The sequence below is a fragment of the Styela clava genome, chromosome 7 (assembly GCF_964204865.1).
Source record: "Styela clava chromosome 7, kaStyClav1.hap1.2, whole genome shotgun sequence".
Taxonomy (NCBI): domain Eukaryota; kingdom Metazoa; phylum Chordata; class Ascidiacea; order Stolidobranchia; family Styelidae; genus Styela; species Styela clava.
In genome coordinates, this window is record NC_135256.1 from 18,410,947 (window position 1) to 18,433,423 (window position 22,477).

The following is a 22,477-nucleotide window of genomic DNA, read 5'->3' on the forward strand; positions in this document are numbered from 1 at the left end:
TCCAAGTAACCATACGATTATTATTGATAAGTGTTCGAAGCTGGCAATCCTTGTTAGTCCAAGTAACTATACGATTCATATTGATAGGTGTTCAAAGCTGGCAATCCTTGGTAGTCCAAGTAACCATACGATTCATATCGATAAGTGTTCGAAACTGGCAATCCTTGGTTGTCAAAGTAACCATACGGTTCATATTGATATGTGTTCGAAGCTGGCAATCCTCGGTACTCCCAGTAACCATACAATTCATATTGATAAGTGTTCGAATCTGGCAATCCTTGGTAGTCCAAGTAACCATACGATTATTATTGATAAGTGTTCGAAGCTGGCAATCCTTGTTAGTCCAAGTAACTATACGATTCATATTGATAGGTGTTCAAAGCTGGCAATCCTTGGTAGTCCGAGTAACCATACGATTCATATCGATAAGTGTTCGAAACTGGCAATCCTTGGTAGTCAAAGTAACCATACGGTTCATATTGATATGTGTTCGAAGCTGGCAATCCTCGGTACTCCCAGTAACCATACAATTCATATTGATAAGTGTTCGAATCTGGCAATCCTTGGTAGTCCAAGTAACCATACGATTATTATTGATAAGTGTTCGAAGCTGGCAATCCTTGTTAGTCCAAGTAACTATACGATTCATATTGATAGGTGTTCAAAGCTGGCAATCCTTGGTAGTCCAAGTAACCATACGATTCGTATCGATAAGTGTTCGAAACTGGCAATCCTTGGTAGTCAAAGTAACCATACGGTTCATATTGATATGTGTTCGAAGCTGGCAATCCTTGGTAGTCCAAGTAACCATACGATTCATATTGATAAGTGTTCGAATCTGGAAATTCTTGTTAGTTCAAGTAATCATACGGTTCATATTGATAGGTGTTCGAAGCTGGCAATCCTTGGTAGTCCAAGTAACCATACGATTCATATTGAAAAGTGTTCGAATCTGGCAATTCTTGTTAGTCCAAGTAATCATACGGTTCATATTGATAGGTGTTCGAAGCTGGCAATTCTTGGTAGTCCAAGTAACCATACGATTCATATTGATAAGTGTTCGAAGCTGGCAATACTCCTAATGCGCTGTTATTGAGTGCGAGTATTCATATATTATATTCATGCGTGTATGTGACTATGTATGACGCTTTATTATTGCAAATATTACGACTCTAAAATCGTTTATCATGAGGTACCTAAGCTAACATGACCTTATCATTCTGCATACCATATACCATTCTTTTATTATTCTTCAAACCCGTTTTCACCAGAGGGTATTAATGTAGTTGTTAAGCCCCCCTCTCCCAAAATTTGTGTCCCTAAACTAAATTTCCTATAATATACTATAGCCGCAAATACCTTATAACCGGTATAGACCTTCATTGGTAGTGTTCCCAAACCCCCATGCCTTCATGTCCTTAAGTTTTCAAATTTAGAAATATACTCCCTATTTATTTATAGTTTATTTCGAGTATTAATATGTTCTTATAATGAATGTATAATGTCTACAATCCCTGTGGCTAATTTGACTTATTGAAAATTATTTGATGAAATCTATACTTTTAGTTGTTGGAAAGAAAAACAAGAGAGAACCTCAATATTAGGTGAATATAACGCACAATGCCTGTGGTACACAAACATTTTAAGCCGCCCAAGTTTGGAATATCTCGCGCCCACCTCAAAATAACTAGTTAACAATGTGCTACAAAAACACAGATACTTAGGGCGGAAGTTTTCGTCGGGCCTCATTTTATAGTATTTATTGTATTCGTACTTAATGGGTTTGTTTCGTCGCCATAGCGTTTTGTTAGTTTTTCAATAGTCTAGAACAGTGTTTCCCAACCCGAGTCCTCGGTCTCGGTCACAAGAGTCCGCGGAGCGTTTGAACGAGTCCGCAACGAGCCGGAAATTCACAGCTGGCCGCAAACGTTTTTGCAAAACTTAACCATCAGCCAAGGAACTATTTACGTTAGAATTTACATAAAACATAGAAAACAAGTTTATTCACATAACATTAATCGATTCAATAATTACTGGATACTGAGTAGGGCTGGGCATATTCGAATATTCAACTAAATAGCACTTTACTATTCGAAAATTTGGTAGCAGGTGACGCGACAGGTCACTTGCGCGTCGCTTGATCAGACGATTGGATTTCACAACTCACTTGCGGATTTCCGACAAAAACAAGAGTCGGCACGCGCGTGGATAGATAAATACCTAAGTGGTGCTTCTCGCAAGCTCGAACAACGGGGGATAATTTTTGTTCTGGTGGGTGTCAATGGTGGCAACCTAAATTTTCTCAATTAAAAAGCCACAATACAAAATACTAGAAATAAAACGGAGAACACCATAACTTCCATTTCAAATTAAAAACGCTCTTTTAGACATTGCAAATCGCAAAATTTCGGGTGGTACTGTAGTATACCTGTATCACGGCATTTTCCCCTAGGATTCTTTGCTTTACTGCCTCCACATTGGTAGGTACAGTACTGGAGCGCCGTAAATGTTTTACGGACAGCTCAGATTTGTCGAATTAACAAAACTACGAATCAAAACAAAATATAATCGGGCACCACGCATTTTTGTGTCCATTGATTGTCATGATATTTTCAGAGTAGTATATTTTTATTTCGTCGACAAACGCAAATTAAAATGATCACAATAAAATTTATATTATAGCAAGGCGATGATATATTTTTTTGATTTACTAATATACTTTAATTATATTTTATATATTTAATTATAATTTCTGGAAATGTATAACAGATAATAGGATTTTTCTAAAGCCGATAACAAATTCAGAAGATTGCAAAAAATATGTATATATATATATCAAAACTAAATATAATGGGGCAATATATTCTCACATTAATATGTTTGCAGATGGCCGTGGAATTTTAAAGAAGTAATGCTTTCATCTTGTTATAAATCGACGCAACCGCGAGTGACCACGAACACAATTAAATTAAAATAGAACAGGTTTATGATAACAACAGCATTTAACGTTCTATTTGAGAATATACAGCAAATATTTGTTATCGGGATTTCATTCCCGGAGTTTGGAACTGGAGTTTCAAGACCCAGGGGCGTAGGAACGTGTCTAAGTTTCTGCTGCCTGGGACAAAATTCTAATAATGCATGATGTCCCTTATTCCTCCCATCTTAACCAATAGTTTGGGGGATAAACAAATTATAGAAGTTGTTATACATGAGGGGGGTGTCACATGTGTTGCATGTTATAGTGTCGTTGCTTAGATGACTTAAATGAATAATAATGATACAAACATTTCACTTTTACTTGGTCTTCATTCTCATGTATAACAAGTCCATAATTAATTTATCTGCCAAATTATATTTGGAAGTTAGGTATAAGGAAAAAATCGTCGTCATGGATTGAATGTTGTGCGAACTGAAAAGGCCATTTATACACTAAAAAAGTCGACTCTTTAACAAACGCGTAATTGCGGCGAATTTCCGATTTTAAAGTTCTATTGTGTCACACAGAGTACCCTTGCGATAAACGCACGTTGAGTCCGCAAAGGTTTTCGCCGGTGAAAAAATAGTCCGCGACCAAAAAAGGTTGGGAAACGCTGGTCTAGAACAACGTTTCCCAAACTGTTCCGCGGAACACTGTGTTCCGCGAGCGTCTTCCGAGTGTTCCGTGGAAAGGGAATCAAAAAGACGTTTAAATTGGTCGCCATGGCGATCTACGGATCGTGAAGTTGTCGCCCAATTGACTGTTTAATTTCGCGTCACCGCCAGCCTGAAGCAGACTAACTAAGGTGGGGTAGTGGTATTTTCGTTAACCGTCGGCCTAGAGTTTTGACTGTTAAGTTTATTATCAAGTTCACAGAGATTTAAGTTAATTTGTATGACGCAGTTAAGTGACGTCATAATGGCGCACTGTGTCTTAGGCAGAAATGTGTCTTTGACTTGGGGACATACGCAATTTTGCAACTTTACTATGCACCAGTCCTGAAAACTAAACATTCCAAAAACGAATGTACTTCTCAATATCTACAATGTCTAATCCCCAAAATAGCTAATCAATTTCAATTACATTATTTTTTATGTTTAAAAATAGATATTTCATCAATATAACACGTTCTGCACACCCACTGAAATAAGACTAAGATTAAATATAAAGAATGAAACAGCAATGCACCCAATATAAAAGCCAACCAAGGTGAATTGGATTCGGACAGTGAATATCCCAAGTGCACGCCTTCCTATACTGTAGTATACATTCAAATTAATACGCGCTAAGCTAGAATCCGAGATGCAACAACTCGAAAATTCTTCGCCGAGGTTATTTTGCCTTTGAACGTCACAATAGCCCTTCGGTAACAATGATAATTCTTTATGACACAATAATTGCACAAATGTGCATGTCATACTGAATCTCCATTTTTATTGGTTTCGGAATTCTTAAAGTAAAATCTGAGTTAACAGACAGGCATTACATAAATACCTATTTTAAAAAATACTCAAAATCGCCAAAAATGACTTCCGCAACTCGGTTATTAGCGTGACGTCATAATGAATGTATTATGTCTACAATCCCTGTGGCTAATTTGACTTATTGACAATTATTTGATGAAATATATATTTTTAGTTGTTGGGAAGAAAAACAAGAGAGGACCTGAATATTAAGGTAAATATAACGCACAATGCCTGCGGTACACAAACATTTTAAACCGCCCAAGTTTGGAATTTCTCAAGTCTCGCGCCCCAACTAAAAAAAAACTAGTTAACAATGTGCTACAAAAACACAGATAGTTAGGGCGGAAGTTTTTGTCAAGTAGCACGTTGCAAATACTTGGATGAAACGTAAATAATGAAATAAATTAAGAAAATAGGGCGGACAAGATTTTACGCTTTTTTGAGTTTCATCAATCAGCTTCACGTTCCCTTAAAATGTTTACGCCCCCATGTGAGACGCTGCCCCACCCCCGTACAACTATATCTCTTTTCTGTATTTCTGTCAATTAGCATTTTTTTGTGAATTAAATAACTTGATAATGTCTTAGGTCAACGAAATTTAGTTCCACCTAAAGTTAGATAGACTCGGTATACACATAATCATGACATTCAATTTATTTTTTTTATGTATTTTTAATATAAGTGTACCTTTGCTTTACCTCTGTCAAACAGCTTTTTTGTGACTTATAACTCTAAAACTTGATAATGAAACTACATATTTATTTTCAGTTTTCTAAAACACTTCTTGAAAGAGTCATTGCATCAAACCGAATCGACATTGTTAATAGTCTGGTGCATCACGGAGTGAGATGGAAGTCTATATACTCCAACGAGTAAAGAGCAAGTATGTAATATTATAAATCTTTCAATTCATATTTTGTCAGGTATAAACTAATATATCATGTTAAATCCCGCTATTCAGGAAGATCTGCAAATATTCGAATTATCCTCATAAGATGTCCAAAATATTTCTCCCAATTTTATTTATATATATTATTAAAGTTATGTAATGCGGTGGCAGGGGCGTAGCCAGAAAATTTCAAAGAGGGGGGGAGTTCTGATTTTTTTTCGCCAAGTTAGATCGAAACTGATAGCGGGTCCGATCGAACGCTGGAATACGCGTGTCTTAGCAGTCTTGGGAGTCTAAAAAGGGGGGGTTGCACTGTATATTAAATATTTAAGTATATTACCACAGTTGAAAATGTTTCTTTGGAAAAATGAGAGATTTCGGAAAACACCCCCGCTCGCTTTAAAATAACAAATTAGTAGTTGTTCAGCTTGGGTTATATGGTTCGGGTTAGGAATGATTCAAAGATGATTTGCATGTTTTCGCGAGAAATTTCGAGCGAGCGCATTTATTGTTTGTTTATTATTGTGCGGGTAATGGTTACTAGCTTATTTACGCGCTGAAAACGATTGCTCGCTAGCTCAAATTACTTTCTTTCAAGTTATACCATATTCCTCTGCATATTTCTTAGCTTTGAAATACTTACAGACACAAAACTCGGAGAATTGAAAATATGATAAAGAGAAATGACGTGGTACCGTGGCCACAAACAATCGGACAAGCATATATCATACTTGAAAACGACGCAAAAGTTACTTATAGCTTTTGTTTTGATTTACTCTTTTGACTTAGTGCACGATGAGACGTATAAGTAAAGGATATTAACTCTTACTCACCAATCATATTAGGGCCATATTTTTATAAGCACTTAAGTGCTTTCCCGGCATAACAAATTAGTAGTTGTCTATATTGGGTTAGGGTTCGGGTTAGGAATGATTCAAAAATTTAAAATCTTATTCGGGGATGTTTTTTTTTCTGAAATTATTGCTTCCATTGAATTGAATTTAAATCTGTCGTAACTTTAATGCTCGACGCAGATTTATGTTTGGTAAATTGAATTTTCATTTAAATACAAAAAATTCTAATGAATAATAATTTATTTCTAAGTCATTGTCACATGGATGTCTTAGCCGTACAAAAATACATTGAAAAATGCCCAAGGATGTTTATTGTTCTTACTTGAGTAAAACAGTAATGATGGAAAGTAATAATGTTGAGCTAAATATTGGAAAAATGAAAGCAAACATATCAACAAAAAAGCGCTGAACGTTTCCACGAATTTAAGAAAGAAATGAAATGGTCACTTCTAATTCTCTGATAAAACGTAATAAACTGGTAGATTTTAAAACACGCAACTTGAGGACTTTTTATTAATTTTCTAGGATTTTCTGACTTTGTCGTATTGATACTGATCAGTTTGTTCTTCATTAGAGCTTGCGAGTACTTTTGCAGAGTAATGCTTTATTACACAATGGTATTTTGCGAAAATCTTAAGCTACGTGGTGAAGAGATGAAAATGAACTGCAAAATTCTTGTTCCTAGTACCTTGTTTTATTTATACAAAATTCCCACACTGTATCTCCGCCATAACAAAAACGCTTGATCAGAGGTTTGAATGCTATGCACAACAACAGATTCATAAAAAAGCCCAATTTATTGGTGCAAATATTTGACTGGAAACTGGAGCGAAAGTTTTTCGGATTTTGTCTCCCTTAGTAAATTCATTAGAACCGTTAAGTTTTATGTCAGACAAGACATAGTTTTGGTGGTAAAAAATGTAAATCAAACAGCAGGGGTGTACAAATTATAATACAGGAATAATAATACATACATTCATATTGTTTTTGATTGTTATCAAATTGTTGTGTTTGATTATTGCTCGATCTGTTTATCCTCGGTTTGTGCGCTTGATATTTCAACGGTTGATGTTTCTTACTTCTTTTCAAAAGGTGCAGTCCGTCTGTCGGGTATCCAATGTAGCAAAGAAATGTGATTTCTTGTGATTGGTTGCTAAATCTGTTGAAGGCTGCAATGTTGTATATTTGACGCTTACACTGGATATTCATATTTTTGAGCGCATAGAAAACAGTTCCAAACAGGCTGGCAAGCCAGAAAATATTCAATTTAGACTGCACACATGACGAGTCATATTAATTAATCCCTCGCTTAATCGTTTGTTCATCTATTTTAGCTGATTTTCTGCTAATAAGTGGACATTTAAAAACTTGTTTGGGCATGCCACTATAATGTCGTATTACCATACAGTTCTTCAAATAGCCGCGTTTTCATTACTTTAACTTGTTTCTAATTTTAAGGTTGGATAGTGTTAGATTAATTTTAGGTTAAAACACGTCCAACTAACTGTTAACTGAAGGCGCATATATTCACCCAATATGCTGGATAATGCCTCTGCTACAAATGCGAAGCACTGGTTAAACTTGTGCGTGCACTGAAAAATATACACAAAAGGAAACTAATTTATAATTTAAAGCCGAGATAAAATAATGATTATGAGACAGAATGTGTTTGGGCGCTAAACTGTGTTTGGAAAGACAAAGTTTTGCCGTTGGATAGTTTTAAATTTCGCCGACAGAAATGCTTTGCTTTTATTCATTTCGTATCACATTAATGAAATTTGAAGCGCCAAAAAATAAATAAAAATACGCTCGTTGCGTAAATGAGCCTTGTTGGCTGTAATTGTGACAAAATTATACTACTTTGAGCATTTGAAAAAATAAAAATGCGGATTCTACTTGCTTTCATGCAGGTACATTTTAAATTCTCATTTGTATTGCGATTGTTTTGGAATCATATTTTACGAATATGTTAAACGTAACTATGAATAGTACAAAATATAGAACGCCGTTAACAATATAAAGAGGAAAATATGGAATACATGTAAAGAAGAAAAATGTCTGTCCATGTTATACTTCTACGGACATTTTTTTTCTGTAGTTCCTTGCGTTTCACACTTATTCATTTTTTTTGTTTTTAAGATCGTTTTTAATTTTACAGTTTTTTTTCTCTTGGTTTGAAAAAGACCATTTATTGTGAATGTTTAATCGCATTTTCTATTTGAGTCTCTTGTTTATCGTTTGTTCTCCTTTTTTCCCCTAATAAGAGATCATCTATAAACTTGTCCTGGTATCACGGTGCCATGAAAATATAATGTCATTGTAACTTACGGGTCGTCTTCTGATAGTCTCGTTTTTATTACTTCGAACTTGGTTCCAATTTTAATGCTAGATTCAAATTAAAATAATTTTAGGTTGAAACACGTCCAAATATTAACTGAGGGCAGCTAAACTAACACAAATTGCTAGGTTCATTTTGCAATAATATCGTCTGGCTTGAATATTAATTTTTTAACGAATGTTCATATTACTATCGTGTATTGTTTACATGTTTTATTTTATTATTAATTGAGGTATATTGGCTTTTCATTAATTTCAATTTCGGGTTGGAGTGGTTAAAATGAGTGTTCTATCTTCTGCTTAAAACAAACATCAATGTCGTTATACAGTCAGTGCTGGACAAAACTAAATTAAGAGGCTTTCGGTAAAAGGTATCGGGCATCGGTGATATCGTCAAAATATTTGGTATCGGTATTCGTATTGATATCGGTTAAATGTAGAATAATATTTCCACCATAATTAACTTTTTGATCTATTCCAGAATGTTTTTGAAAAGTAGCTCGAAATACCAATATGAAAATTATTTTTTGCTTCTCACAGTATTAGCCTCGTTAAGTATGAGCAATGCTGTTTCCCAACCGCGCGAATAGAAACCGGAATAGGATTATGACAGTGGCGGCGCGTGGTCATTCTGACAACCGGGGCAAGCTACTGCGGGACCAAGTCACCCCCATCTACGGGGACAGGATAAGCGCTGTAAGTTCTCCCATCATTTTATGAGTATAAAAACCATTCCATCGGTAACAACCAATCGGCAAAAGCGACAATTTTTAACCATAAGAAAGTGTCTTTAAAACCGGTCCAAGTCAAGGGATTAATAAATATAGACATAGTTTATTTTGAAACCTCTTTCGAAAGGAAAGGCAATATTTACCCAGATAAATACAATGACATATTAACAGAAACTTCGGGAAAGCAGACAAAACCTAAAATAAGGTTTAAAACGTTACTATAAAGAAAGGAAAGTTAATGCAAAGATAAGGACATGCGTCGCTCACTCATAGATATATATGCTGCTAGACTTCTACTGCTTGAACATATATGCAACACGCCGCGGTTTCTTGGAAGCAAAATGCTCAATAACGCGCTGATTAAAGTCATGCATCCCAGAAATAACGTCTCTGTGAATGGATAAAACAGCCAAGGAATTTAATCTATCTTGCTTCATTGTGTTTCTGAGATACGTTTTAATACGGTTCAGCGTGCTGAATGTTTGCACTGCGTCGGCGGAAGAAATAGACGTCGTCAAAATGATGTCTAGAAATTTTGCAGACGCCGCAAAGGTAGTTACTAGAGTGTTATCTATGAGGAACCCATAGAGCGCGCAAGTTGATGTGATGTTCAAAAAAGTTTGATTGGTGTATATACGTCGCAATTCATTTTCCAATTTACCCACGTTTATTATGGGGTAAAATTTGGAGACAGTAGCCAACAAATGGATGGGAAATTAACGTGCAAATTTTGAAAAATTTTTGGGGTTCATCAAAGAGAACGCGGCAAGGTGTTCAGTGCGCAGACGATCGCCTATTTGATTCACCAGAATGTCACAGCAGCCTTTGCAGACAAAATCAAACGCTGCGTTGTTTGCCCGTGGCGTAAAGAAGCACTCCATGTGTCGTCGTATTTTATTGTTTCCCGGATACGAGATACAGCATCGCAGAAGTCTGAAATACACGACTGCACAGACGCTCCATCCATTAGCCTTGAATGCAATGCGCCGTATAATACATCCACGTGATAGAATATTGTGGAGAAAAAATGAAAACACACCATCTTCTAGCAGACGCTTCAGACCTGCCGCCTCCCTCACAGAGCGTTCGTCTCAAACCGGAGAGCTCTGAATGCCATTGAAACACTCAATGAGCTCTGACCTAATTTCGGACACGCCCTGCACCACGCGTGATTGGAAGTTCCAACGTGTTGGTGCACAAGCTGGGAGACGGCGGCTAGATATCTGGCGAAGGAGGTCAGAGCGCTTCGGCGAAACGGAAAAAAATGAAGAAAACCCCGAAACATTTGCGAAAAATATACGGACGAAAGGGGTATCAAGACACATATTTTTAATAACGAGGTTAAATTGGTGTGCATAACAATGTAAAAAATGCGCATGAGGAAAATCTTCTTTTATATTAACTTGAAAACCATGTTTCGACCCACTCATGACTGCCGCGCCGTCATAAGTTTGAGCTATCAATTTTGACTTCGCGTTGTAAGGCTGTAACACATCTTTCAGTACAGCCGATATCCCGCAACCCGTGCGATCAACGATTGGTACAAAGCTGTGAAATCTCTCGGTAGGTTTACCATCTTTCACAAACCGAAAAATCACAGCCAGTTGGAAAACGCACGTGATGTCAGTTGTCTCGACAGACTGAATCGAAAGGAACTGGCAATTCTCAATTTCCAGAGCCAAATGTTGTAAATAAATTTTATACATTGAGTCGAGCAAATCATTTTGGATATCCTTAGATGTCCCTTTCGAAACAGTTGCGGCATCAAGATGATCTCTCAATACTGTATCTGGGGATGCGGTGTATTCCACCATATCCAAAAATACCCCTCTATTAGAAGAGCCAGCCTGTTCATCGTGCCCACGGAGGGACAGCTCGTGACAACCAATGAACTTCAAAACATCTATCAATCGACCGAGAACATGGCGGTTTTTCTCGACGTTTTGGTTGTGCCGACGAATAGAAACCGCGCGTCCTTCATCCAACTGTGCTGCAATATTAACATTTCCGAATGTTCGGTATTTTACTGCATTGTCCAGATGCTCCATAGAAGATTGATGATCCCTGGCACGCTCGGAAAGATGTTTAAGATCTCTAAAACCAAATTTACACCAACGTGGGTCACGGGCGGTAGCAAAAAGTTGGCGATAAAAACAAAAAAGTGCATTTTGTCCTCACTGTAACACAACCATTCGTGTTTTTTATACCAAGTTTCTGCGCAGAATGTACGCCGACGCTTTCCTCCGTCATGGGATTGTTCCAGTGAACAATTTTTTGGTTGATAAGGCCCAAGACGTTGTACCTCTAATTTTTGTTCCAGCGGCAGCTGCGAAAACGGAGTGCGAAGTAGTGCATCAACCTTATTCATTATGAGGTCTAAGGCTAAGAAATGCGAAGCCGGAAAGAAGTGAGAAGCTCAAAAGGAATGTGGAAAATCGAAAGCAAATGGACTTAAGGTCTCTAACTGATTCAAATAGCGAAACAAGCGACAAAAACGAAGGCGAGGAAACTATCAACTCTTCAAGCAACCAACGAACGAGAAGGAATGCGTGAATATGTCAACACGTTGTTGTAAGAAACGTCGGCATTGTGTCGTCATAATTTCGGGGCTAGCCCCGATCGGCCCCGATGATTTAGTAAAAGAAACAGAAAACATACGAGACAAACGCGGCGAGTGGAAGATAAAAGAGAGAATACGATATACAATGAGAAACCGGGGCAAATCGGCGTCGCCCCCTCGTTTTTCGGCGAAGGCTTTGCGAGCGATAAATGAACCATGTCGGGAGAATATGGCTAGTGTAGACAGTCTGTGCAACCGATATTGAGGTATTTTTCGAATAGTTTTTATTATACCGAAAAAACAACCGCGGCAACAACCCGGTTGGCCCTATTGACGCGCCGCCATTGGACTATGACCTGATTTTAGCCATTTATCAGCCCAACTAATTTGGCTATTTTTGCAGCCCATTTTTTATATTGACATTTTTAACATTACATGGAAATTATGAGGAAATATATCGAATGGGAATTTTAGATTTGTAAAATACAAAATACGACGTTATAATGGCATAAAATTCTGAGCACGCAACTCGATGTATCAGTTAGATAGAACGAGTAAACATTTATTTATTTTACCACCCACAGTAGCCAAACCCGATGAGTTTTCTATCCGAACACCGATATTATTAGCGTCAGTGTCCAATGTATTTAAACCGAAAAACGTATCAAGATCCAAATATTAATTTCTTATTATCTGAAATATGTCTCTTTCAATCTGAAAAATTGTGGTGCATGAATATTGCTTGTAAACTGTTACTTCAACTAGTTTGGACTGCGCACTTGAGATAATAATTACATAGCATGTAAATGTCGGTAATTTCTGCTTTAAAATATTGATATCGGCGTTTTATCGTTGTTGTCGGATCGGTATCGGCGACAAGTGGTATCGGTACATCTCTCTTGTTGGAATCTCTAGTATAATGTAATGGAAGTTAATATTATGTTTAAAATAGACATCCATCCAATGCGTTATTGTATCAAATGATATGTTGTAAAACAATGTACTCTTTTACTGCAAACATTAAAAACTCGTATGATATCGAATAGCATCCCTTATTATGCCACAATAGCATGTAATTGGTTACACATACTACTAGTCAGATTTATTTCCCCAGCTACAAACAAAGTTTAATTGTTTTATTCCGTATATATGTTTGATCCGAGGTTATTTTGAAAGCTATCGGCCATTGTACTTTTGGTGAATGACCGTTCGTAAACTACTCCTTTTATGGCAACCTAATCTCCTGTTCGTGGGACGAAAATAAGCATGTTGACGTAAACATAATCTTGTATCGGTCTTGTCTTCTCATATTCTTGTTTGTTTATTAATATTTCGGTATTTCGGATCATTGCGAGTCGGCTATTTAAGAGTTAATGCTCGCATTAGAAGTTTGTCGTTTAAGTAGTGTTAATTCAATTGTTGCAATAAACGGATTGTTTGCTTGTTTTATATTTTGGTCAAATGGATTCATTTATATTGCATAAATTATTATTGTTGCTATTGTTTGCATCTTTTGAAATTAAGTATGTTGTCGACATACTTAGGTTGGACGTAATCTTTAGCAACCCTATACATCTACAATATGCGTTTCTACCTCTACAATAATCAATTTTATCACCACACTATTTGTCGTATTTCATCACATATTATTTGTCTCTCGTACATTGTTCATGTAGATTGGATATTTCATTGCCAGTAATGGACTACAATCATATTCAAAGTAGTGGAGTTGTTAATATCGTGAAACTGGAAGGTTATAAGTCTAAGGGAATTCATGACGCACAGCGTCACCGCCCAACACGTTATAGGCGTCTTGTAGAGCCTCATCATACGTAATAAGTTTCTCATAATTTACTTCCTCTACTATAAAAAGACATAATTACTAAATGTATATATATTTTTACAGGATTACTCAATTATGGAACTTGACGACTCTTTCTGTTTTTCAAAAGAAAATGAAACTCAATTATTCGAATATGAAAAAGAGTTTTATTAAAGATAACTAAGATGTGCTAGCCACCAAATGCAGAGTCCACACACAAAGACTTTGATATAGAAAAATTGACTGTTGGTTTGAAACTGTATCCCATTGTCATACGTACTTTGAGCTCGTATGCATGTGCACTGATATGTGGTCGCAAACAAATGCACTGGGCAGTACACACAAGTGTATTTATATCAAATGAGACTGTTGTTTAAAACTATACCAAAATTCCATACTCACTGTAAAAGGAATATATGCGGAAGTTCAACATGGCTCGACCCGTGAAGAACTAACTATTTATGTAATTTGAATAATTGCAAACGAATTCTTGATTATTTATTTAATATTGAATTGAATCATAGCTAAATAAATATGTTATTTGTATTTTAACACCCTGTAATGCAATCCTTTATTTGATGTCCTGATATGAAAAAATTCAAAGATTTCTTTCGTTTTACGTTACACTTATATTTTTATTACTGTTATTCTATATTACTGATTTATTATTTATATTATTGTTTATCACTGATATTGTACCTTTTTTAATAAGCTTTTTTTTGAAAATATGCTGTTTCCATATTTGGCTATCTTATTTGTTATAAGCATTATTTTCTATAGTATTTTTAGATATTTTTTAACAGGAAAACAAGATATCGTGAAAACGACTAAGGAAAAGTATTGACAGGAATTGCAATGGCTTTTTTTTTAAGTATTTGTTTCGCTATAGATAGATTTAGACCCATTCCCGCCATTAGGAAAAATAGGGTTTTTATTAGGCTTAGATATTTTTAATGTTATTCTAGATTTTCAGGCACAGAAATATCAAGGACTGAAGAAATTAGGAAAAGACTGATACAAGAAAAATCTACAAATTGCATGTAAATATTTTTACGAATTTTATTAGGCTTAGATATTGTTAGTATTATCTTAGCTTCTCTGGCACAGAATTTTGAACACACTGAAGAAATTGAAAAAAGACGGAACCTGAGACAAGTCAAAAATACCGGTAAATATGTTATTATTAATATTATTATTGAATATTTATTAATAAAGCTTTTTTTGGTAATACACTGTATCCATATTTGCCTATCTTATTTGTCATAATCATTACTTTCTCTTCTATTTTAGAGATATTTTCAACAGAAAACAAGATATTGACACCGACAAAAGATGAAAAGTATTAACAAGGCTTTCCATGGCTTTTTCACTATTAATATTTCATTTGTTATAGATAGAATTAGACCCATTCCCGCCATTAGGAAAAATAGGGTTTTTATTAGGCTTAGATATTTTTAATGTTATTCTAGATTTTCAGGCACAGAATTATCAAAGACTGAAGAAATTAGGAAAAGACTGATACAAGGAAAATCTACATATTTAATGTAAATATTTTTACGAATTTTATTAGGCTTAGATATTGTTAATATTAGCTTAGCTTCTCAGGCACAGAATTTTGAAGACACTGAAGAAATTGAGAGACGGAACCTGAGACAAATCAAAAATACCGGTAAATATGTTATTATTAATATTATTATTGAATATTTATTAATAAAGCTATTTTGGTAATATACTGTATCCATATTTGCCTATCTTATTTGTCATAATCATTAATTACTCTTCTATTTTAGAGATATTTTCAACAGGAAACAAGATATTGTGACATCGATAAAAGAAGAAAGTATTAACAAGGCTTGTCATGGCTTTTTTTACTATTATTATTTCATTTGTTGTAGATAGAATTAGACCCATTCCAGTCATTAGGAAAAATGGGGTTTTCATTAGGCTCAGATATTTTTAATGTGATTCTAGATTTTCAGGCACAGAATTAACAAGACACTGAAGAAATTAGGAAATGACTGATACAAGGAAAATCTACATATTGAATGTAAATATTTTTACGAACTTTATTAGGCTTAGATATTGTTAATATTATCTTAGCTTCTCAGGCACAGAATTTTGAAGACACTGAAGAAATTGAAAAAAGACGGAACCTGAGACAAATCAAAAATACCGGTAAATAGATTATTATTATTAATACTATTGAATATTTATTAATAAATCGTTTTTTAGTAATATGCTGTATCCATATTAGCCAATCTTATTTGTCATGATCAATATTTTCTGTTCTATTTTATAGATATTTTCAACAGGAAACAAGATATTGTGAGACAGACAAAAGAAGAAAAGTATTAACAAGGCTTGCCATGGCTTTTTTACTATTAACATTTTATTTGTTATAGATAGAATTAGACCCATTCCCGCCATTAGGAAAAATAGGGTTTTCATTAGGCTCAGATATTTTCAATGTTATTCTAGATTTTCAGGAACAGAATTATCAAGTACTGAAGAAATTAGGAAAAGACTGATACAAGGAAAATCTACATATTTCATGTAAATATTTTTACGAATTTTATTAGGCTTGGATATTGTTAATATTTTCTTAGCTTCTCAGGCACAGAATTTTGAAGACACTGAAGAAATTGAAAAAAGACGGAACCTGAGACAAATCAAAAATACCGGTAAATATGTTATTATTAATATTATTATTGAATATTTATTGATAAAGCTTTTTTGGTAATATACTGTATCCATATTTGCCTATCTTATTTGTCATAATCATTACTTTCTCTTCTATTTTAGAGATATTTTCAACAGGAAACAAGATATTGTGACACCGACAAAAGAAGAAAGTATTAACAAGGCTTGCCATGGCTTTTTTTACCATTATTATTTCATTTGTTGAAGATAGAATTAGACCCATTCCCGTCATTAGGAAAAATAGGGTTTTTATTAGGCTTAGATATTTTTGATGTAATTCTAGATTTTCAGGCACAGAATTATCAAGACACTGAGGAAATTAGGAAATGACTGATACAAGGAAAATCTACATATTGAATGTAAATATTTTTACGAAATTTATTAGGCTTAGATATTGTTAATATTATCTTAGCTTCTCAGGCACAGTATTTTGAAGACACTGAAGAAATTGAAAAAAGACGGAACCTGAGACAAATAAAAAATACCGGTAAATAGATTATTATTATTAATATTATTGAATATTTATTAATAAAGCGTTTTTTAGTAATATGCTGTATCCATATTTGCCAATCTTATTTGTCATGATCATTATTTTCTGTTCTATTTTATAGATATTTTCAACAGGAAACAAGATATTGTGACACCGACAAAAGAAGAAAAGTATTAACAAGGCTTGCCATGGCTTTTTTTACCATTATTATTTCATTTGTTGTAGATAGAATTAGACCCATTCCCGTCATTAGGAAAAATAGGGTTTTTATTAGGCTTAGATATTTTTAATGTAATTCTAGATTTTCAGGCACAGAATTATCAAGACTCTGAGGAAATTAGGAAATGACTGATACAAGGAAAATCTACATATTGAATGTAAATATTTTTACGAAATTTATTAGGCTTAGATATTGTTAATATTATCTTAGCTTCTCAGGCACAGTATTTTGAAGACACTGAAGAAATTGATAAAAGACGGAACCTGAGACAAATAAAAAATACCGGTAAATAGATTATTATTATTAATATTATTGAATATTTATTAATAAAGCGTTTTTTAGTAATATGCTGTATCCATATTTGCCAATCTTATTTGTCATGATCATTATTTTCTGTTCTATTTTATAGATATTTTCAACAGGAAACAAGATATTGTGACACCGACAAAAGAAGAAAAGTATTAACAAGGCTTGCCATGGCTTTTTTACTATTAACATTTTATTTGTTATAGATAGATTTAGACCCATTCCCGCCATTAGGAAAAATAGAGTGTTTATTAGGCTTAGATATTTTTAATGTTATTCTAGCTTCCCAGGCACAGAACTATGAAGGGACTGGCAAAATTAAGAAAAGACAACTACAAGAAAAATCTACAAATTTCATGTAAATATTTTTACGAATTTTATTAGGCGTAGATATTTTTATTGTTTTTCTAGATTTTCAGGCACAGAATTATGAAAGCGCTGAAGAAATTGATACAAAAGAAGAAAACTGATACAAGGAAAATCCCCAAATTGATTGTAAACATTTTTACAAATTTTATTAGGCTTAGATATTGTTAATATTATCTTAGCTTCTCAGGCACAGAATTTTGAAGACACTGAAGAAATTGAAAAAAGACGGAACCTGAGACAAATCAAAAAGACCGGTAAATATGTTATTATTAATATTATTATTGAATATTTATTAATAAATCTTTTTTGGTAATATGCTGTATCCACATTTGCCTATCTTATTTGTCATAATCATTACTTTCTCTTCTATTTTAGAGATATTTTCAACAGGAAACAAGATATTGTGACACCGACAAAAGAAGAAAAATATTAACAAGGCTTGCCATGGCTTTTTTACTATTAATATTTTATTTGTTATAGATAGAATTAGACCCATTCCCGCCATTAGGAAAAATAGGGTTTTTATTTGACTCAGATATTTTTAATGTTATACTAGATTTTCAGGCACGGAATTATCAAGGCACTGAAGAAATTAGGAAAAGACTGATACAAGGAAAATCTACATATTGAATGTAAATATTTTTACGAATTTTATTAGGCTTGGATATTGTAAATATTATCTCAGCTTCTCAGGCACAGAATTTTGAAGACACTGAAGAAATTGAAAAAAGACGGAACTTGAGACAAATCAAAAATACCGGTAAATATGTTATTATTAATAATATTATTGAATATTTATTATTAAAGCTTTTTTTGCTAATATGCTCTATCCATATTTGCCTATCTTATTTGTCATAATCATTACTTACTTTTCTATTTTAGAGATATTTTCAACAGGAAACAAGATATTGTGACACCAACAAAAGAAGAAAAGTATTAACAAGGCTTGCAATGGCTTTTTTAGTATTAACATTTTATTTGTTATAGAAAGAATTAGACCCATTCCCGCCATTAGGAAAAATAGGGTTTTTATTAGGCTTAGATATTTTTTAATGTTATTCTAGATTTTCAGGCACAGAATTATCAAGCACTGAAGAAATTAGGAAAATACTGATACAAGGAAAATCTACATATTTAATGTAAATATTTTTACGAATTTTATTAGGCTTAGATATTGTTAATATTATCTTAGCTTCTCAGGCACAGAATTTTGAAGACACTGAAGAAATTGAAAAAAGACGGAACCTGAGACAAATCAAAAATACCGGTAAATATGTTATTATTAATATTATTATTGAATATTTATTAATAAAGCTTTTTTGGTAATATACTGTATCCATATTTGCCTATCTTAATTGTCATAACCATTACTTTCTCTTCTATTTTAGAGATGTTTTCAACAGGAAACAAGATATTGTGACACCGACAAAAGAAGAAAGTATTAACAAGGCTTGCCATGGCTTTTTTTACTATTATTATTTCATTTGTTGTAGATAGAATTAGACCCATTCCCGTCATTAGGAAAAATAGGGTTTTTATTAGGCTTAGATATTTTTAATGTTATTCTAGATTTTCAGGCACAGAATTATCAAGACACTGAAGAAATTAGGAAATGACTGATACAAGGAAAATCTACATATTGAATGTAAATATTTTTACGAATTTTATTAGGCTTAGATATTGTTAATATTATCTTAGCTTCTCAGGCACAGAATTTTGAAGACACTGAAGAAATTGAAAAAAGACGGAACCTGAGACAAATCAAAAATACCGGTAAATAGATTATTAATATTATTGAATATTTATTAATAAAGCGTTTTTTAGTAATATGCTGTATCCATATTTGCCAATCTTATTTGTCATGATCAATATTTTCTGTTCTATTTTATAGATATTTTCAACAGGAAACAAGATATTGTGACACCGACAAAAGAAGAAAAGTATTAACAAGGCTTGCCATGTCTTTTTTACTATTAACATTTTATTTGTTATAGATAGATTTAGACCCATTCCCGCCATTAGGAAAAATAGAGTGTTTATTAGGCTTAGATATTTTTAATGTTATTCTAGCTTCCCAGGCACAGAACTATGAAGGGACTGGCAAAATTAAGAAAAGACGACTACAAGAAAAATCTACAAATTTCATGTAAATATTTTTACGAATTTTATTAGGCGTAGATATTTTTAATGTTATTCTAGATTTTCAGGCACAGAATTATGAAAGCACTGAAGAAATTGATACAAAAGAAGAAAACTGATACAAGGAAAATCCCCAAATTGAATGTAAACATTTTTACGAATTTTATTAGGCTTAGATATTGTTAATATTATCTTAGCTTCTCAGGCACAGAATTTTGAAGACACTGAAGAAATTGAAAAAAGACGGAACCTGAGACAAATCAAAAATACCGGTAAATATGTTATCATTAATATTATTATTGAATATTTATTAAAAAAGCTTTTTTTGGTAATATGCTGTATCCATATTTGCCTATCTTATTTGTCATAATCATTACTTTCTCTTCTATTTTAGAGATATTTTCAACAGGAAACAAGATATTGTGACACCGACAAGAGAAGAAAAATATTAATAAGGCTTGCCATGGCTTTTTTACTATTAATATTTTATTTGTTATAGATAGAATTAGACCCATTCCCGCCTTTAGGAAAAATAGGGTTTTTATTAGGCTCAGATATTATTAATGTTATACTAGATTTTCAGGCACAGAATTATCAAGGACAGAAGAAATTAGGAAAAGACTGATACAAGGAAAATCTACATATTTAATGTAAATATTTTTACGAATTTTATTAGGCGTAGATATTGTTAATATTATCTTAGCTTCTCAGGCACAGAATTTTGAAGACACTGAAGAAATTGAAAAAAGACGGAACCTGAGACAAATCAAAAATACCGGTAAATATGTTAATATTAATATTATTATTGAATATTTATCATAAATTATTATTATTAAAGCTTTTTTGGTAATATACTGTATCCATATTTGCCTATCTTATTTGTCATATTCATTACTTTCTCTTCTATTTTAGAGATATTTTCAACAGGAAACAAGATATTGTGACACCGACAAAAGAAGAAAGTATTAACAAGGCTTGCCATGGCTTTTTTTACTATTATTATTTCATTTGTTATAGATAGAATTAGACCCATTCCCGTCATTAGGAAAAATAGGGTTTTTATTAGGCTTAGATATTTTTAATGTTATTCTAGATTTTCAGGCACAGAATTATCAAGACACTGAAGAAATCAGGAAATGACTGATACAAGGAAAATCTACATATTGAATGTAAATATTTTCACGAATTTTATTAGGCTTAGATATTGTTAATATTATCTTAGATTTTCAGGCACAGAATTTTGAAGACACTGAAAAAATTGAAAAAAGACGGAACCTGAGACAAATCAAAAATACCGGTAAATAGATTATTAATATCATTGAATATTTAATAATAAAGCTTTTTTTAGTAATATGCTGTATTCATATTTGCCAATCTTATTTGTCATGATCATTATTTTCTCTTCTATTTTATAGATATTTTCAACATGAAACAAGATATTGGGACACCTACAAAAGAAGAAAAGTATAAACAAGGCTTGCCATGGCTTTTTTACTATTAATATTTTATTTGTTATAGATAGAACTAGACCCATTCCCGCCATTAGGAAAAATAGGGTTTTTATTAGGCTTAGATATTTTTAATGTTATTCTAGATTTTCAGGCACAGAATTATCAAGGCACTGAAGAAATCAGGAAATGACTGATACAAGGAAAATCTACATATTGAATGTAAATATTTTTACGAATTTTATTAAGCTTAGATATTGTTAATATTATCTCAGCTTCTCAGGCACAGAATATTGAAGACACTGAAGAAATTGAAAAAAGACGGAACTTGAGACAAATTAAAAATACCGGTAAATATGTTATTATTAATAATATTATTGAATATTTATTAATAAAGCTTTTTTTGCTAATATGCTGTATCCATATTTGCCTATCTTATTTTTCATAATCATTACTTTCTTTTCTATTTTAGAGATATTTTCAACAGGAAACAAGATATTGTGACACCGACAAAAGAAGAAAAGTATTAACAAGGCTTGCCATTGCTTTTTTACTATTAATATTTTATTTGTTATAGATAGAATTAGACCCATTCCCGCCATTAGGAAAAATAGGGTTTTTATTAGGCTTAGATATTTTTAATGTTATTCTAGATTTTCAGGCACAGAATTATCAAGTACTGAAGAAATTAGGAAAAGACTGATACAAGGAAAATCTACATATTTAATTTGAATATTTTTACGAATTTTATTAGACTTAGATATTGTTAATATTATCTTAGCTTCTCAGGCACAGAATTTTGAAGACACTGAAGAAATTGAAAAAAGACGGAACTTGAGACAAATCAAAAATACCGGTAAATATGTTAATATTAATAATATTATTGAATATTTATTAATAAAGCTTTTTTTGCTAATATGCTGTATCCATATTTGCCTATCTTATTTGTCATAATCATTACTTTCTTTTCTATTTTAGAGATATTTTCAACAGGAAACAAGATATTGTGACACCGACAAAAGAAGAAAAGTATTAACAAGGCTTGCCATGGCTTTTTTACTATTAACATTTTATTTGGTATAGATAGAATTAGACCCATTCCCGCCATTAGGAAAAATAGGGTTTTTATTAGGCTTAGATATTTTTAATGTTATTCTAGATTTTCA

At 33.1% G+C, this 22,477-nt stretch overlaps 1 long non-coding RNA gene across 2 annotated transcripts in view; it reads left to right on the forward strand.

Annotated features, from left to right (window-relative positions):
* The window catches only part of LOC144425183 (uncharacterized), a 32,980-nt gene extending 18,575 nt beyond the window's left edge, over positions 1–14,405 (forward strand). Inside the window, exons 5-7 of one of the 2 annotated variants that reach the window (XR_013477364.1) lie at positions 4,619–4,657; positions 5,215–5,329; positions 13,724–14,405. This is a non-coding gene — a long non-coding RNA (uncharacterized LOC144425183). Of the gene's footprint in view, positions 1–4,618; positions 4,658–5,214; positions 5,330–7,281; positions 9,380–13,723 lie in introns of those variants that run through there. The other variant, XR_013477363.1, reaches the window with a different exon arrangement.
* Positions 14,406–22,477: the final 8,072 nt, after the last annotated feature.